The sequence below is a fragment of the Schistocerca nitens genome, chromosome 4 (assembly GCF_023898315.1).
Source record: "Schistocerca nitens isolate TAMUIC-IGC-003100 chromosome 4, iqSchNite1.1, whole genome shotgun sequence".
NCBI lineage: Eukaryota > Metazoa > Arthropoda > Insecta > Orthoptera > Acrididae > Schistocerca > Schistocerca nitens.
This window is the reverse complement of record NC_064617.1, coordinates 774,015,526-774,036,232: the sequence shown is the minus strand read 5'-3', so window position 1 is coordinate 774,036,232 and position 20,707 is coordinate 774,015,526. Positions and strand designations below refer to the sequence as shown.

The 20,707-nt window shown below is 38.5% G+C and overlaps 1 long non-coding RNA gene across 1 annotated transcript in view; it reads right to left on the bottom strand.

Moving 5' to 3' along the window:
• Nucleotides 1-14,175: 14,175 nt before the first annotated feature.
• Nucleotides 14,176-20,707, bottom strand: part of LOC126253120 (uncharacterized) — a 33,555-nt gene continuing 27,023 nt past the window's right edge. The window contains exon 3 of the long non-coding RNA XR_007545905.1: nt 14,176-14,338. This is a non-coding gene — a long non-coding RNA (uncharacterized LOC126253120). The remainder of the gene's footprint in view (nt 14,339-20,707) is intronic.

Here is a 20,707-nt window from a genome sequence, read left to right as displayed (position 1 = left end):
ATAATGTCTTGGAATGGATTACCGTTTGTACTCGGTATGGTCCTCCATATTTTTGGAAACATTTTTGTGTTTCTTTCTTCAGGGCAAAGCTTTGAAGATGTTGTTTTACAAGAACTAGGTCATCAACCTTGTACTTACGTTCAACAGCCTTTTCATTATGTTTACTTATTCTTTGTTGTGCTTTACCAATTAAATTCTTACAAGGGAACCTTCCCATCGCACCCCCCTCAGATTTAGTTATAAGTTGGCACAGTGGATACGCCTTGAAAACTGAACACAGATCAATCGAGAAAACAGGAAGAAATTGTGTGGAACTATGAAAAAAATAAGCAAAATATTAAAACTGAGTAGTCCATGCGGAAGACAGGCAACAACAAGGAGCATGTGAACTCAGGAGCGCGGTGGTCCCGTGGTTATCGTGAGTAGCTGCGGAACGAGAGGTCCTTGGTTCAAGTCTTATCTCGACTGAAAATTTTACTTTCTTTATTTTCGCAAAGTTATGATCTGTCCGTTCGTTCATTGACGTCTCTGTTCACTGTAATAAGTTTAGTGTCTGTGTTTTGCGACCGCACCGCAAAACCGTGCGATTAGTAAACGATAGGACGTGCCTCTCCAATGGGAACCAAAAACATTTGATCACAAGGTCATAGGTCAACCGATTCCTCCACAGGAAAACACGTCTGATATATTCTATAAGACACTAGTGACGGTATGTTTGTCACATGACAGGAATATGTTGTCGACCCACCTAACTTGTACACTTAGCGAATGCGTAAAAAGATTCTTCTACCTTGCCCGATTTAGGTTTTCTTGTGGATGTGATAATCACTCCCAAAAAGTGATGAAAACATAAGAGTTTGTTACATAAACTGAAAATAAAAAATTAAACTTTTCACTGGAGGGAAGACTTGAACCTAGGACCTCTCGTTCCGTAGCTGCTCTCGCTAACCACGGGACCACGGCGCTCCTAAACTCTGATTGACCTTGATGTTGCATATCTTCGCATGGACTACTCAGTTTGTATATTTTACTAATTTTTTCACAGTCCCACACAACTACTTCCTGTTTTCTCGATTGCTCTGTGTTCAGTTTTTCAAGGCCTATCCACTGTGCCAACTTATAACTAAATCTGAGGGGGGGGGGGGGGGGTGCGATGGGGAGGTATCCTTGTTAGAAACTATTTCCTGATTCAGTTTGTAATCGACAATAGGCTATTCGGGCCAATTAAAACATTTAATCACAGGTTCTCCTACAAAGGGTTTGCCTATTACTTTTAATGGTGTCAACCCAGTTGATAAATGTGGTAATTCATTTAGAATAAGTTAAAAGTCTTTAATTCTCGTTGCCCATAAAGTATGTTTTTCATGGCAGTAGGTACGGCATAGGTTTCCAATTTCTTTCATTACTCTTTCACACAGATTCGAGGATGGGTTATAGTTGGATATTAACACTTGACGAATACCTCCCCATACTAGAAATTCTTTAAATTCATTACTCACGAACTGTGGGCCATTATCCGTAAGAAACTGTTTTGGTTTACCTACGTCCAGAAAGTATTGTTGTAAACAGTGTATAACTGTCTGCATATTGGCTCTTTTGATTGGATATAGTTTAACATATTTTGAACAACACTCTATGATAACCAAAATGTACGACATTTCTCCCTTTCCTTTTGGAACTGGTCCAAAAAAATCTGCTGCTCTGAGATCATGCAACGACTTAGGAATAATCGATACATTTTGTACTTCATTTGGGTATTATTCTTGTTCACTTTCTGAGAAATTTCACACGTTCTTATCAAAGATTCTACTTTAGGCCCTAGCTTCTTAAAATAATAAAAGTTATTCATATGGGCTACACACTTTTTTGTTCCAAAGGGTCCATACCCTGTATGAACATACCTCACAAGTGCCAACATTGCAATGTTACACAGTCTCTACAAAACAAATTATGACCTATAATTTTCCATTTTTCTACTTGATTAGGAGGTAAGGAATTTCGGATACACATAGAAAACATTTCTGTAAAATAGGGATCATGATGGATATTTTCTGTTACTCTTTGAGACATCTCTTGTAACCTGATGTTCGGATATTCTACTGACATAAAATTAATTGCAAAAATAACGTCGGGGCCTTCCGTACGTCTTAATTCTTCCTTTTCTATTGGTAGCCTTGACAAAGCATTCAGTACAATATTCTCGCAACCTTTTACATAGTGTATTCGAATATCATATTCCTGTAGGAACAACATCCCTACTGTGCAACAATCAACTACTCATTAGAAAGGATAGAGCTTGATGATCGGTATTAAGATGGATTTCTGATTCCCATATTAGAGTCTGAAATTTCTGAATACTCCATACAATTGCCAATAGTTCTTTCTCGGTAGCTGTATAATTTAATTCATTCTTATATAGACTACGCCTGGCAAAAGCTATGGTTCGGTGCTCTACATTATTTAGATCCCACTCTCCTTGGAATAGTTCTGCAGCAATACCATAATCAGATGCATCTGTTGACAATTTAAATGGTTCACCCATAACTGGATGATTCAACAAGTGCTCTTTAGCCATTTTCAAACACATCATTTGCCTCTTTTTATTTATTTATTTATTTATTGTTCCATGGGACCACATTTAGGAGAAGTTTCCATGGTCATGGAACGAGTCAATACATGAAATTATAACACGATTGTAGAAACAGATAAAATGAAATATAAGAAACATATTTAGGCGACAAGTCGTTAGTTTAAATAAAGAAAATCAAGAATGTAACACTGGAATTTGCTTAATTTTTTAGCTCTTCCAGGAGCTCCTCGGCAGAATAGAAGGAGTGAGCCATGAGGAAACTCTTCAGTTTAGACTTAAAAGTGTTTGGGCTACTGCTAAGATTTTTGAGTTCTTGTGGTAGCTTATTGAAAACGGATGCAGCAGAATACCGCACTCCTTTCTGCACAAGAGTCAAGGAAGTGCATTCCACATGCAGATTTGATTTCTGCCTAGTATTAACTGAGTGAAAGCTGCTAACTCTTGGGAATAAGCTAATATTGCTAACAAGAAACGACATTAAAGAAAATACATACTGTGAGGGCAATGTCAAAATTCCCAGACTATTGAATAGGGGTCGACAAGAGGTTTTCGAACTTACACCATACATAGCTCGAACAGCCCGTTTTTGAGCCAAAAATACCCTTTTTGAATCAGAAGAATTCCAGTTCACAGTACACCACTCCTTAATAAACGTAAGATGTCTGGATCATTCAGTTCCTGACGTCTTATGTGCCGTTGATAGTATCTGGCCATTCCTGTAAATCCCGTGAACTGCCTTACATTTCTAGGGTGTGGGCATTCTTTAATGGCTTTGATGCGTTCAGGGTCTGGTCTAATACCTTGCACTACCACAATATGACCTAAAAACTTAAGCTCTTGGCGTGCGAAATACAATTTAGATAGCTCTATCGTAACACCTTTTTCTTTAAATTTCTTTAGGGTCTTACTTAAGGTTAGACAATGTCCTTCCCAAGAAGCTGATATTGTCAGGATATCATCTACATATATAATCAAATCCTTCGATAACTCTCTCACTGTTCCTTTTGTAGTTCAGATTTTCACTTTGGTGCAAGTTTTCATTGTGGTCCTTATTTAAGGCATCAAGTGCTTCTACAAAGGACAACTCTTCTACCGTCTTCCATCCGCTACATAGGATATCTTTCCTCGCATATATGTGTAATCATCTAATTAAAATCCACACTAATCCTCCTCCCTCCATTGGATTATCCAAGTACTTTGCACATGTTAGATTGCAATCAAAGTACTTCCTCTTTGTACCCCCAAGTGTTATTGTAATATTTTGGGCCCCACAAATCTGATATTAACTTCTCCTGGGCACTTGCAGACCAATACTTCTCCTTAAATTTCTTTTGAAAATCTTCCCAAGAGGAAAAGTTCTCAATATTTACCGTGCCCCACTTGGAGGCTTCTCCTAGAAGGTAACCCCAGCTATTCAGTCTTTTTGGAGTCTTCCCAGTTTTTCCACAAAGCCTGGTTAAACCTTTTAAAAAAATGTGTCGGGTGCCCATCTCCATTGGGCTCAAATTTAAGGAATTATCTCAATAACCCTGAATTTGCTCCTCATTGTAAATCAATAACTACTTCATTATTTAACACAACATTAGGTGAAGTTGTCCATTTTTCCACTTTGTCCTGGATAAGTTTGAATTCTTTCAACACGTCATCTATAACCTTTCGGGTATCTGAAAGTTTGGAAGAAACAATAGGCGACATGTTCCTGAATGTTATTCTCTCAGTAACTTTTCTTTCTATAATTTCTTGAACTTGTTCTTCCAAACTATTTACATTTACAATATCAGAGTTTGCTATTTTCTCTTTAAAGCTTCTTTCTACATTATTACTCATGTACTTACACCTGCAATTTGCGACTGAATGACAGGCATTAACTCGCTCTGCTTATCAACTTTCTTTTAGAGTATTCAGTCCTTGCTTTACAGCATTAAATTTAACATTACACACCTTCTTGAAACATCCTAATTTTTCATTGATTTCTGATTCTACATTATTGCATCCATCCTCAATCTCAAACTCTAACTTTTTTGATAACTCATAGAAATTATCATTCTGTTTACCACTAAAGTCAGTGAACAATTGATTTACATGAATGTGCATGGAACTAGTCAATTCATTCTTTAAATCTATCTTAGAATTCTCTACTTTAGTATTTAAAGCATCGAATTCATTCTTCAAATCCCCCATGCCCTCACATAGATTATTAAATTCTTTACTTTGTAAATCTACCTTAGCACTTAACAATCCTAAAGTTTCATTCTGTTGTACTCTGAGCTTCTAATTTAGTATTTAATTGCAGACTCAGCATTTAAAGGTTCATTTAATTGAGCATTTACTACGTCTAACTTAAGATTCTGAGCTTTGATTAGATTTACTAACTCCGACCAGTCACGTCCTTCTTTAGTAATTATAGCCATGGATGGATCTGACACCTCTCCAGTTTCTTGAATGCTGTCCATGCTTCTATAGACTTTAGCTCTTGTGAGCATTTAATACTAATTTGAACTATACCAATTAAACAGTAAAAGTTCACCCCACAGTATTTTTTAATACTTCTTACTAGAGTAATAGTTTTTATTTTTTATTTCACACTCACCTGCCGTAGAATTCTAGCTGCGTAAGTGGGCAGATGTGGTGGCAGGTCAGCACCGGTGGAACAGAAGCTGGTGCCGGCGATGTTGGATGTAGGTTGGTTTCCCTGTCTGCCTCCCCGTGATGCGTGCGAGAGCTGTATACTCCCCACCCCAAATCATCTTAGTCGAATTGCTCTCAGTGTCTCTCTTCTTAGTTTCATATGTCAAGATCTTCTCTTCATTCTTTTAATGTTATAACTTTCTTACATCTTCCCCTTTGTTGCATTCACAATTTTTTTTCATTTGATTACTGGGCTAAATCCAGTTTCTCGTAATGATTCTCACGTCTTGTTATACTCTGTTGCTATGGCAACACACGTCATCTTATCTCGTTTTCGTCTCAAAATTCCTGTTTTCTTCTGTCCATTCACACAGGTCGCCAAGCTCTAATGCTGTGGATGACTTAAAATGGTGAAGTACATATGTAAACTCGCACTTCTTTAACGATATGACTTACTTGAGATATGATTTTCCCTGCTGGGTAGCTTCCTGCTGCAACCTCCTTTTCTCTTCTTCTCTGAAGTATATTTGCTAGGAACAGGAATTTCTCAAGACTCTTTCTTTTTATAAAAAAAATAAGCAGATGTACAGTTTCTTTTGCTTCACTTAATGATGCATATTCAAACATCAAAACTTTTACAAATGTCAGTCTCCACATAAACAAACACTATCGAGTAAATCTCTTCGTGTATCCAAAAGTTAGGACAGTTCATTTACACATAAGAGAAAGTTGGCTTAAAAAACCATTCTCATCCTGAATCTGAATACACGTCTTATCCTTTCCAAGTCCAAGACAAGCATTCATTTAACAATATTTCAACTGTTCTTTTTTTCAATGCAATAATCAAAGTTATAAAGCAGCACAGAAAAACACAGAAGTTCCTTGAGTCTGTAGTGTTCTTTCATTAAACTTCCATGGCACGACTGGCAAACACTTGTCGGTGCCATTCGACCACTGTGTCTACAGTCTTCTTACTACACACTTCAGACCTGCACACACAGACAGGCGACGTGCAGTAGATGGGCTCTCTCACACTTATATTTAAAATATCGTGTGTTCGAGACAGTCGAAGGCCGAGTGGTTCTAGAATTTACGCGGAAATTCTCGAAACACTACACTGTAAGCCAAAACGACATTGGGCCACACATAGGCTGCTAATAGCCACATGTAGTCAACATGTTATAGAACTTTGTTTGCTCATCTCCTTTATAGAACAGAAAAACAAAGGTGAAATAAATTGAACTGCTTCAAGAATGATCTTTTGTAGTTCTTCTTGATGGAGCCAATGAGATTTGGCTGTAGTATCTAAGTTCTAATAGCAATAGGGTCACTGCCACAGTTCAACCCTCCCTCATAGTAAATGTCTTGGCAGTGTGTTACTGGTCATACTGAAACATCGTACCTTAAACTCTCAAGCCTGACCTAACAGACTGCCCATGAAATATGACTAACCCAAAACGTATGCATCAAATATTGAATGAGCAGCAAATTACTGTTTCCTTTACAGGATTTATGATGTGAAGGGTAAGTAAATATGTGAATTGTGTGTACAAAATTCATTTTTAGTTAAAGGACTTCCGTGTTTATTAAAAAGTTAACATACATGGTGACAAAAATAGGCCTTTTTTTGTAGTTGCACATGTGGATTTAAAATACCTTCAATAATTTCAGAAATAAACTCAGAGATGTGGGCTTCTTGAAAGAAGGGTAAAAGAGGAGGAGTCAGCAGGAGGGGGAGGGAGGGGGTGCTGAGCCATACAAACCAACACAAGTGAGCGCCAATAAAATGTTGTTTGTACTATGCTCATTATTGTAGACTATTAACCACTACGTTATGTCCATTATTTTACAGGTATCGTGTGACTTTTCTTTCAAGAAATAATTGAGTACATAGCGTACAAACCACCGGCGACTGCCAGTTTTCTTCCTAACACTAACCGTACTTTCTCTCAACTATATAAACTACTTTCAAAGTGCAAAATGTACTACAATAAATAAAACACCTGTATAAAGCCACACTGTACAACATACTTGCAGTGAGGCACAGTCATAACTCCTGACATCAGAAGCCAATGCCCTCTGGCCTGTCAGCTCTGCACCTCCAAGTGTGGCATCCATAGATAAATCAAGAAAATCTGCCAATTTATACCCCAAACGAACGGGCCGGGCCTGTGGGCAGATCAGACTACATATGATGGACAGGGTCTGGCCAATCTGTCACACACCCATGGAACTTGGCCATTGTGGAAATCAGGTCATATGTGGCCAGCTATTCAAACCAATAATTGATCCAAACAAACCACTCTTCACACCTCCCTGCCCCTCTCATCGGCAGTTGCTCGGCTAGCTTTAAACAGTGGTGGCAGCACTGACTGCAAGCTGAGGGGAGAAGCAGTAGGAAGGATGAAGCAGGGAGGGGGCATGTGACACCCAGCAGCAACTCCACTGCACCCAGCTAGCAACGATGTGCGATGTCTCCATAAACAGACCATTTCATCCATTCAGCCAAAAATGAGACTTTCCAGTTTTTTCCCTTAATTTCCTTGACATGTTTGAAATTCATTGATTTTCAGAACTGGTGGCAATCCTGAATAATTCCTACCATCCTAGAAACTCAGAACTTCAGTCTGAGGTAAAACGTAATAAGTACAGCATGTGCTCCTGTGACTCACTCCCTCTGCACAGTACTAGTCTTTATTTGGAAAACTGATACAGCATTTTCCATCTATGTTACGAAATTTCATTTAAGTAAGTGATTTGCATATCCAAGTACATAAACTTCACACTTTCCAAAATATAAAGTAGTGTGGCCAATGAAATGTGTACAAGCTTCAGATTTTTGGGAGCTTTTTTTTCTCTTTCTTCTTGGAGCCTGATAAGAAATTGGATAAGTTGAGAGAGGAGGAATATGTTAGTCATAGAACGCCACTCCACACAATAAGGTTCACTAAACATTCTCACACCTATTTTGTTGATGCTCTGTCTGTGCTTCGTATGACTGCCTCAACAGAATCAAATTGTCCTAATATTTTACCTTGGGAAGCTTGCAATTTTACAAAATTGTTACATAATTTCTAGGGTACAATAAAACAGGAAAATTGTGCCTATAAAATGATAAAGTGATCCTGTCTGTCTCCATTTGCCTTACCAGATTCAGCACCATGCAATTCTGGCTCTCCCTGAAAAATTAAAATCAAGCTTAAAGGGAAACATTTTGACACCATTCCTGACTCTGGAAGGTCCACAACAGAGCAGCTGAATGCTCTTCTAAAAGACGTCTTGCAGAAATGCTTCCAGCTGTGGATTCAATGTTGGGATAAGGGCATTGTTAGCCAAGGATAGTACTTTAAAGGAGATTAAATTAAATTTCCTGTGCTGGTCATTTTCACAGCAACTGTATATAAATTACAGTAGTTCAAAATAAAAACTCCTTTCGCACGCTGCACAATAAATTGCTTTTTTATTTACCTTGTGTACTGACACATTTCACCATCACAAGGTATCTTTGGTTACAAGATTTTTTCGTTTGCATATACAGGTTATTGTTTACAAGTTTAGGTTATAGATTCAAAACAGTTCACTGAGGTTTTTATAACAAAATAGATAAGTACTTATAGAGCAGTATCTAATTCATTATTTTTAAGCCAAACAGCTTTTTCGTATGTGGCAAACTGATTAAGAGGTTGCAGTTTTCTTGTTTGTCACTTTTCACTATACAGCATTTTAACTGCCATTTTTTGTGTCTAGAGTAACATTCACTTTTGTAATTGTTGTCAACTTTCTCAGGTTTTGCTTTCAATTTTTTTTTCTGCGACTATATGTGTATTACTCTTTTCCCTTCCTTTGCATACATTTATACGAGGGCTATCCACAAAGTACATTACGTTTTTGTTTGTGTGAGTTAGGGGCGGTGCTAGCGCGGCCATTTTGGTGTCATGGCATTCCGCCGCTCAGTCGGCATCCTGCCGTACAGGGGGGCGCAGAAAGCTATGCGCAGAAAGCAAAGTGTTTTCTCAGTTGTGCGCATGACGTCACGGTGGAAGCAGCTGTGCCAAACGTGTTTGAAGGAGTATTTTGATTGAGTTCTTTCTTCTGAGGTACTCAGTCAACAGCGGAAACATTCGGAATTCGGGAGTGTTAACGGTTTTTGCTGTAATTGATATTTGATTCGGAACTGAAATAGTTAGCGACAGTGGACAGCGGGATCAACATTGTGTTCGCCAGCTCTATAGTTTATGGTTCGTCCTGTGAAATTCTTATTGGAGAATCTACAAGTGAGTGAGAAAATTAATTTTTACAATGCCAGGCTCTGCTTTTACGGGCTGTTTTTCCTACAACCGGAGCATAAAGGGAACTGACGTAATGTGATACAGTTTCCCGCGTAATGAAACATTACAAAAACTATGGTTGTCGAAATGTTGTAGGAAAGACAGTGTAAATGTTGCGCATGCACGAATATGTTCTCACCATTTCGCAGAAACAGATTACTTAAGGGATTTACAGTCTGAATTGCTTAATTTGCCCCGAAAAAGAATGCTCAATCCAGATGCAGTTCCTTCGTGCAATTTGCCGTGAATGCGACTGTCAATGTGTCACCCGCAACAGAATACAGAACCAAACGGTATAAGAAACGAGAACTACATAAGAGATCTCTGGAAAAGCTGTCACCAAATAAGAAACATCATAATAAGAGCACATGTACAGATGACAGTTTTTTTCCAGACACGAATAAAGTTTCTTTCATGAATACTATAGCGGCTTTAGAAAGAAGGAATGCTGTTCTTACAAACAAGTGTGTGCAACTTCGAGCTCTTAAGTAAATTCATTTCAATGCGATTAAATGAATCGTTTCTGATTTATTTGAGCCGAGGTTTCGAATTTCGAGTGTGTGTCAGTGTGGTTGTGATCTGATATTTTACCGATGTGTGAGGCATAAGCTGAGAAAGAATATAACTCATCAGTTTTAACTGTGATAGTTTAGCAGCAGAAAAGCAGTTTAGACATCTCAATTCTGGTATAAACAAAATCTTCCGCCAAAAACTTGACGTAAACGCGCATGCCGTGTCGTCTGCTTGTGAGCGCTTGCTTCCACGCTGACGTCACTAGGCCAGCCAATGGCAGAGCAGAGCGCTTACTGCCCAGTCTTATTATTTAGTAGAGATGGGCAAACTGAAACACGTAACTGTTTCGAAGCAAATGAAACAGTACAATGTAATGTTTCGATACGCTGTTTCGAAACAGTTTGTGTTTTGTAATTTAATAAACCTACACATTTTGTCATCTTGAATGTCTACTGTATAAGTATGTCCATATAAACACGAATGAGGTTCGAGAGCGCTAATCATATCGCAGAAAGTATGAAACTATCACTTAGGCGTCTTGGCAGTTTCGTATTTCATGCAGCGAATGCGCTGCTTTCGTCTCGTGTGACTTACATACTTTTCAATTGGCTGAGGACAGCCATAGCTGAAGACAGAAGAACCACCACGAACGGAACTGGAGGTGGGAGCAAACTGCAGAAACAACGGATATGCTACAGGGATTCCCACATTCCGCTAGTATGGGTAATATACCCATCCTGCTAATTTCCATGCACACAAAGGGAATCATTGTGGATAATAGGCACAGTGACTATAGCCTCACAAATAATTCGAATAAATAACAAAATATAACAGAAAAAAATTTTGTCTTTCGAGGTGTTTCGAACCGTTACTATAAATTCACCATGCTTCCCAGCCCTTCCCGTTCACCATTACACTATCAGTGATATGTCGAACAGATTGCTTGCAATTATATCTACATCAAATTTGTATATATGTCTAATAACTGTCACTCTACGCCTTTTTTTTATTCACTTGCGTTTCTTAATATGATTACTGTACATGAACAGAGAAGCGTATGTTTTAAAAAAGTGTAATTTAACTGAATGATTTTTCACATTTATTATTTTGAATGTGAATAGTATGCGTTGTTTTATTGTTTGGTTAGTGTTTATAAAGCAGATGTTACGCCATTTCGGGATAGGACAGTCAGCTAGAAACGAAGCTTTATTTTCGGATATCTTCATGCTATTGCTTGTCAAAAAGATTTCGACACTCTTGAAAGTGTTTCACGAAGTGGTATGTTGTGTTTCAGTACCTGTGCCGAGCCCGAATCTCGTCCGACACAGCTGAATGAACATCACTGTTTCGATACAATTAGTCCGTTCCAAGCACAGGTGGACTGAAACAGCCTTATTTTGAAACAACGATACAGTTTCTGTGTCTGGCTCGAGATCGAATCTGGTTATCCGAGACAGGGGCGGAATGAAACACCACTGTTTCGAAACAGTGAACCACAGCCGTTCCGAAACACTGAAGCAGTTCCACGTATCGAAACATAGAAACAGTGGCCAAGTCTATTATTTAGTAACCTTGCTGCCGTGCTAGAGGGTTCGTGCTGTACTCCGTTGAGTTACTGTGACAGTTTGAAATGACAGCGTTAATTGAAAATGCCGCGAAGTGTGAAGTGCGTGCTGTAATAAGGTTTCTGACTGCAAAAAACTGTACACCGATAGAAATCCGTCGGCAGCTTTGTTAAGTGTATGGGGACAACATAATCACTGAAGGTGGAGTGCGTCAATGGGTCATAAAATTTAAAAATGGCTGAACTAACGTTCACGACGAAGAGCGAAGTGGAAGACCCAGCATAGTGACTGCCGAACTTGTCGAAAAAGTCGATGCCGCGGTCCGTGAAAACCGTAATTTCACAATAACGCAACACTATGAGTTTTCCACAAATTTCACGAAGTTTGTGGCACGAAATCACTACCGAAAAGCTTGGTTACCACAAGTTTTGTGCAAGATGGATACCAAAAATCTTGACAGAGATTCACAAAAATCAGCGAATGGCTGCAGCGTTAACGGTTTTGGACGCTTACGAGAATGATGGCGACTCATTACTCGATCGCATCGTTACTGGTGACGAAACATGGGTTAAGCATGTGAACTGCGAGACAAAATTGCAGTCAATGCAGTGGGGGCGCACTAATTCCCCCCCAAAACCCAAGAAATGCATGCAGACAATGTCGGCAAGGAAGGTGATGGCGACTGTCTTTTGGGACAGAAAAGGTGTGATTTTTGTGGATTTCCTGGAAAGAGGCACTACAATAAACTCTCAAAGGTATTGCCAAACTCTGCACAACCTCAGAAGAGCAATACAAAACAAGCGCAGGAGAAAGTTGGGCTCAAAGATCTTGCTGATTCACGACAACGCCCGGGCCCACACGGCAAATGCCACTCGTGAAGTTCTCGAATCTTTTAAGTGGGAGTTGTTTCCTCATCCGCCGTTCAGTCCCGACCTGGCACCGAGCGACTTCCACTTATTCCCAGCAATGAAGAAGTGGTTGGCTATGCAACGTTTTGATGACGACGCACAGCTTCAAGGAGAGGTAACCACGTGGTTGAAGGCGCAGGCGGCCGAATTTTACGACGAAGGAATTTCCAAGCTCGTCCATCGCTACGATAAGTGCCTTAATTTAAATGGCAACTATGTAGAAAAGTAGTATTTAAGTGTGACTTTCATCTGTATATAATAAAAAAATTTCCAATACTTTATTTATTTTTAATTCCAAAACGTAATGTACTTTGTGGATAGCCCTCGTATACTGGGAGAGAGAAATGGGAATTGTGATCAGCTACTGGGATTACTGTCTTATGGGATCCATCAGTGTGAACTATGAGTAGTCAGCCATATTCACTTGGGTCATTTAGTAGTACCTTCCTTTCAGCCTTTGATTTGTATATGTGGTAAATTTCTTGTAATGTTAGGAGGTGTCTCATTTATTCCATCTAGTTTCATTTCTTTCTCTCTTGTAGTAGGTTTGTGCTTATTTTCTATTAATGTTCTGCAATAGTTGAATGGCTTGTCCCATATTCCCATGCTCAATGTGTTCTTTGCACTGGGTGTAGAGTGTTCAGCTGGTTTGTCCTACATATCTTCCATCAGATGTATTGCATCGAAGTTGATGTATTCCTGCTTTCTGATATTTTTTTTTTTATTGAGCTGTGTTTTTGAATGCTACCGTTTAGTCCTTGTCTTTTGACAATATTTGTTGTTTTATTTGAGAGTTTGCGTTTGTACATTATTGTGTGCCATCTTGAATCAAGTTTCTTGTTTTCATGTATTCTTTGTGTCATTATTTTGTTCTTTAATTTTTGTTTAACTTTGTGACTAGATTACTGTTTGTTGCTATGTGTGTGATGATGTCTAGTTCTTTCTGAAGTTTTCTGGGCTGAGGCTCCAAAGAATGTATCTGGGTGCTGATTGCTGTTTTTTAATCACTTCATGTATGTGGTTGAGGTTTTGAGGTTAAGTAGGAAACAGATCTTAATTGTTATATGTGCTTGCACCTATGCACACAAAAACACACTCGCCAGGAAGAAGGTAAATATGAACTGGGCAAAAGCTGACAGAGCAAAGTATGTGCAAAAAGTTACGAGAAGAAGAAAACAGGAACAAATACAACTTACAGAGAAATAGAAAAGAACTGAGGACCAACATGTGTAGTAAAGATAGGAAGGGGTGGTTGTCAAAAACTGTAGGCAGCAATAGTTGAGGTGACAGACCAGAAATATAAATGGAAGTAGTGTGGCTGAACAGGAGCAAGATGGTAAAGAGAGCCATAAGAGAAATGGGCAGGAAGTGACAAGCTTAGAACATCAAGTTTCACAAGAAGGACAAGATAAAGTACTGCATTGGAGGAAGTAATGGAAATTAGTGCTGAAGGGTGGATCCAGATTGTCTGATATATTAAGCATTCTTAACTATAGTGGTGCACTTCACTGCATCTTTGAGTCTAGACGCACTAGATAAGGCCAAAAATAGATTGGTTTGACCAGTGGGAAATAAATCACTCCGAAGATGCAAATGCTTCTGCACATTCTGGTCACTTAATTTAAAAATTAAAACACTGTAGCAAATCTTTAAACATAATTTATTGTAAAAAAATACAATACATAATCATTTCTGCTGAGCAGCTTCTCGTTTTGCTTTGCGTTCTTCTGCCCTTTTCAGCTGCTGTTTTGGTTTCAAATTATGTTTCTTTGCAAAACGCTGATTTTTCAAAAACTTTGCATCCACCTGTAAAAAATGCATGCATTTAGTTCTAATAAAATGCATTTAATTTTTCAAAACATCTCTTTTGTTAATTCTAATGCACATGTATTAGCATCATGCCTGTGAAGATCTTAAGTTGAAACTTATAAAAAGAAAGCGATAAAACCAACTTAAGATACAAATCATTTTAAAGTGACTTAATGACTAATTTTTCAACAGCCTGTATAACAATTCACATAAAAAGTAGTTGACCTCTCCTACAATTGTTTCAATAATAGTGTAATCATATTCCGTATTTATATATGGCAAAGGTCACTTCATCTTCTCCAAATTTAAAGACATTATCTACATTTGAGAAAAATGCCAAAAGGGAAAATTTGTTGGCATTCTGAGATTACAAGCATGAGACATCGTCCTTAATGTTGGAGAATCTGTTTAGTTTCCATGAGTTTTAGCCCTACTTTAATCTACACAACTGGCCTCCTTCAAACAGTGGTGTGCCACTTGAACCAAACAAACAGTTTTCTTATCTGCAGTTGGAAATTAATTGGCAGTTTGAAGAATTTTGATTCATTTTTCTGCAAGTTCCTACACCATCAAAGTTACATATTCCATTTGCATCACAACAATAAAGAGAATTCCAAAACAACCAACCATGAAACTGCCCATTCTTACTGTGAGAACTACAAAACAGTTGAATCTACTGCAGATCACACATGAACAACATGATTCATGTTCAGTGAATCACAACATTTCATTTCAAGAAGAAAAGCTTAAAGTTTCAATAATGCAGAAGGAGAAGAACTCATACAACTCCCAATATCAAGTAAACAGAAATAATAGTTTATTTTGTACAAGGTCTCCTTTGCGTGTTCCTGCCACTCAAATTTAACAGTATTACGTCTAAAGAGCCAGTCCTGACAAAAAACTACCATCTGGTGAGCAAGATGTACGAGACAGGCGAAATACCCTCAGACTTCAAGAAGAATATAATAATTCCAATCCCAAAGAAAGCATGTATTGACAGATGTGAAAATTACCGAACTATCAGTTTAATAAGTCACAGATGCAAAATACTAACGCGAATTATTTACAGACAAATGGAAAAACTGGTAGAAGCCGACCTCGGCGAAGATCAGTTTGGATTCCGTAGAAATGTTGGAACACGTGAGGCAATACTGACCTTACGACTTATCTTAGAAGAAAGATTAAGGAAAGGCAAACCTACGTTTCTAGCATTTGTAGACTTAGAGAAAGCTTTTGACAATGTTGACTGGAATACTCTCTTTCAAATTTTAAAGGTGGCAGGGGTAAAATACAGGGAGCGAAAGGCTATTTACAATTTGTACAGAAACCAGATGGCAGTTATAAGAGTCGAGGGGCATGAAAGGGAAGCAGTGGTTGGGAAAGGAGTGAGACAGGGTTGTAGCCTCTCCCCGGTGTTATTCAATCTGTATATTGAGCAAGCAGTAAAGGAAACAAAAGAGAAATTCGGAGTAGGTATTAAAATCCAGGGAGAAGAAATAAAAACTATGAGGTTTGCCGATGACATTGTAATTCTGTCAGAGACAGAAAGGATTTGGAAGAGCAGTTGAACAGAATGGACGGTATCTTGAGAGGAGGATATAAGATGAACATCAACAAAAGCAAAACGAGAATATGGAATGTAGTCGAATTAAGTCGGGTGATGCTGAGGGAACTAGATTAGGAAATGAGACACTGAGACACTTAAAGTAGTAAAGGAGTTTTGCTATTTGGGGAGCAAAATAACTGATGATGATCGAAGTAGAGAGGATATAAAATGTAGACTGGCAATGTCAAGGAAAGCGTTTCTGAAGAAGAGAAATTTGTTAACATCCGAGTATAGATTTAAGTGCCAGGAAGTCGTTTCTGAAAGTATTTGTATGGAGTGTAGCCATGTATGGAAGTGAAACATGGACAATAAATAGTTTGGACAAGAAGAGAATAGAAGCTTTCGAAATGTGGTGCTACAGAAGAACGTTGAAGATTAGGTGTTTAGATCACGTAACTAATGAGGAGATATTGAATAGGATTGGGGAGAAGAGAAGTTTGTGGCACAACTTGACTAGAAGAAGGGATCGGTTGGTAGGACATGTCCTGAGGCATCAAGGGATCACAAATTTAGCATTGGAGGGCAGCGTGGAGGGTAAAAATCGTAGAGGGAGACCAAGAGATGAATACACTAAGCAGATTCAGAAGGATGTAGGTTGCAGTAGGTACTGGGAGATGAAGGAGCTTGCACAGGATAGATTAGCATGGAGAGCTGCATCAAACCAGTCTCAGGACTGAAGACCACAACAATATGTCTAAAGTGAAAGGTGCTGTTGAATTCTTTTTTGCTGCCTCCTTGAAAAACCCAGCCTTGACAAAGACTGCACCATTATCAAGGAATACATTTTCAAATTTGATTCACCAGGAGGACACATTGATAAATTCGAAGTTATTCAGGTCATTCTCATTGTTTGTTTATTGATTTCTAAAAAATTTCTTTATCCATTCCCACAATTTTTGACTTTGCTCTCTCTGATCTTTACCTTGCTACCCTGTCCACCCTTATTAGTTCATTTCTTCACTTTTTGAGGGTAGACATACCATATTTTACACACACTTTAATTTTTAAGCATTTTAAAAAAATAACACTTTTACATTTGTTATTATTAGACTGCAAAGTCAGACCAAACTGACCTTTAAAATACCTGAAAACTGTCATCTGTATCACCACCACCACCACCACCACCACCACCACCACCACCACCTTCCTCCTCCTCGTCGTAATCTTTGCCCTCTTCACAGACAAGATGGTTTTTACTACCATCGAGAGCATTACTTATTGCGCACTTAACAATAATGTCTTCTCTCACTATAGACTACGACTGTGTTATTCACTGACACACTCGTTTGTTTGTAGGCCGTTTTAAAGCTCCCTTTGGCATGAATTCTTATTGGTTTCATCCACCATCCATTTGTTTCATTCCTCTCCCATATATACTTTAAATGGTTTATTTATCAATACATCAAGAGGTTGCAATTATGAAATAAGTCCTCCCAAAATAATAGCAAGCTCTCTATTTCCCTGTCTCAATTTCTTTTTCACAGAATTTTTCAAATGACTACTAAGATGATCTAGCACAACACAAGCACTCTTCTTCAATAAAGCATCTTTCCCATAGTCCCACATTCTGTTAATCCATAATTTCATGCCAGCCTCCTCCATCCAATACTCCTCACATATGTGAACACCACCACCTAACAGTATTTCAGAAGGTTTTGGCATTGTTTTGCACTTGAAAATGACAATTGGATTAAGTTTAGTACCATCAGCACAACTTGAAAGGACAGCACAATAGTGCAGTGCATTTTTTCATGTCCACTTGTTTTTATGATTACAGTTTTAGCACCTTTCACGGCAACAGTTCTGTTACTTAGCACATCACATATTAGAGGGGTTTCATCCATATTTGTTATTTGGCTTTGTTCCATGCTAGTTTTCTTTCGATGTAGAATAAGAAAGCAATGGAAGATAATGTTCTCTCTTCATAACCTTGTGGCATTTTCTCAGAATTTCTGTTTCACTCTACATGCTAAGTCACTGACACATCATAAACCTGCAACACCAACCAACTCCACCCTTAATGTAGCGCTAGCTTACAAGTGTGCATTTTAATCATTTCTGTATTAATTCCAAGGCCATTTTGACAGTGTCTTTGAATCCATTTCAATACATCATCAAGTTTTGGCCACTTTGAATTCAGTCCTCCATTTGCACATTTAGTTTCTCTCATTTTTTTCAGTTCTTCATTACTAGCCTGCCAATCCCAAATGGCGTTTCTGTTGGTGAAGGGCAGAAATCCTGCTCAGCTCCTCTGTTTCCATGTTGTCCTGCATATGCTATTACTTTCAGTTTATAACCCACACCTTTTATTTTTTTCCTTAGGGTCCAAACTACTGACTAGGAAAGCAAAGTTACATAATGCAATCATCAGACCAGTTCTAATCTATGGGGCAAAAATGTGCAGCGTAACGAAAAAACAGAACACCACCATTTACAAGTATTTGAGAATAAAAGTTTATAGAAAAATCTTTGGTCCATATTATGACAATGAATCACAATGCTGGAAGAGAAGACACAACATAGAAATCCACGAGCTAACACAACAACCAACGATAGTAAACATAATAAATGCTAGAAGACTGCAATGGGTTGGACATCTGATGAGAATAAAAGACCAAACTGTGTTAAGAATATTCAGGGAGAAGCCATATGGCAAAAGACCAAGGGGGAGACCCAGGAGTACTTGGCAGGATGAAATTGATTGCATATGCGAAAGATTGGGAATAAATAATTAGCAAGAGGCAGCACAGGACAGCAGCATCTGGAGGAATTATGTGAGATCGGCACAGGAACTTCGAGTCCCTTAGAAGCCTACTACTACTACTACTACAAAACTAGCTACAAACAAAAATATTGTAATGTTACCAATAACACAAACCGCTTTCTATTCAAATTCACTTGCACCGTAGACTGCAATGACACATCATAGGCTAGAAAGTGTTCTGGGTTTCTGATGGTGGGGTGGAAGAAAGAGTTAGCAAGCTTGTGAATCCCCGTAACTCACATTTGTTGCACAGGTACACTGCTGCTCCCAGTTCAAACCAATGTTGCCACATAGAGGTTTCCAACAGCATCAAATATATGGCTTTTTAAGACTGGCAGTGACTTTAAATTAGACTCTGGACATTTTCATATTAATTTCGGGTACAGATGCACCTGAATTTTGGAGACTTATTTTTTGAAGAAAAAGGTGCGCCTTAAAATATGGTATACATTCTTCCTTAAGTAAAACACATCATCAAACTGAATAATTTTATATAGGAAACCAGTTGCAAAGGAACTGCTCTACAAAGAGCTCATCTTCAAGCACTGTCTTCCTAAAAAATGGTCTAAAGATGTATATTACATGTTGAGATATTCAAACTTTATGTAGTGTGTTCAAGAGCAGTTACGCCACATATACTTTTCATAGCATAATGAACCCAGCTGCTGCAAAGAAAACATATCTTGGACAGTAGGGTTCCATCTTTTGTTTCTAAATATTGTCCAAATTTTCTCATGAAGTCTGCAGCTACAGATGGTATGAACAATCTTTGCATCCTGAAACATATTTTGCTTTTTAACTTTCTTAAAGGTTAAAGAAAATTGTAGAAAGGAGATTCCCAGCCTCAAATGCTCCCTTCCCTTTGGACCCCTAATTCTCACCTAAGTGACGCGGTGTCACAAAAACTATTAGTTTCTTTTTACAGTGTGGCATAAACAATTGACAAATTTGGAATACACAGATTTATCACTATAAACAATGTTATGACCAATGGACAGAAATGTTTTGAATTTTTGTTTGTTCTTTATGGTGCACTTCACACTTCAATAACAAATGTTAACTTTGTTCTTTCTTCACTAAATACCACTAATCACCTTCCATTATGCAAGGTTTCAATGTGACTTAAGGATACGGGACACTATCTAAGGATCAAAACTGTCATCACATATTCTCATTAATAAAACTTGCTTCACATCATTGACTTACGGCTGACAGCTCTGATTCAGCACACACAACTGTCAGTTTCATTTCCGTGTGGCTGAAACATCACTGGAGTCAAAGGCAGTGCATTGGTATAATACAAACTGCTAGCCACTCAAAATGCAAAACACTTAAGGAAGCATCCAAAGCAGGTGAAATCTGCAACATGCGTTTGTGGTGACAAGAGATGTGTATAATTAGCATTTCAGCACAGGTGAACATTTACAAGTGAAAGTAGCACCACCTACAAGTGCTACACAAAGTGGAATTGTTCTGTCATGTGGTTGTTTTGCGTAAGTAGTTTCAGTGTGCCTCACAGAAGACAGTGAGCATCTTTCAAACAAGTTTAAGGATGGACTTTGGAAGAATAGTTGCCTACAGAGACTGTGGATTGACCTTCAGAGAAATCAATGATTGTGTTGGGCAGAACCAAGCAACTGTGATGCGGGTCTGTAATGGCAGGTCGCAGGTGAGAACGATGGACTGACGGGACCAACCGACTGCACCAACCTAATTGCACCACTATATGTGATGGCAGGCATACTGTGTGCAAGGCAGCAATGGATCTCTCTGTCACGTCACAAACAACAAATTCGGTCTGTTCCACAAGTAGCATCCATGCACACCATTCAATATTGTTTGCAGCAGACAGCAGAGTGACCTGTTCACTAGGTTGCCATTTCTGTTGTTACTGAGCCAATGCCACAGTGTTTGCACTGGCTATGGTGCGATAGACGATGGATAAGGACAACATAACGGAACAACATTGTCTTTTCCAGTGAATCTCGAGTCTGCC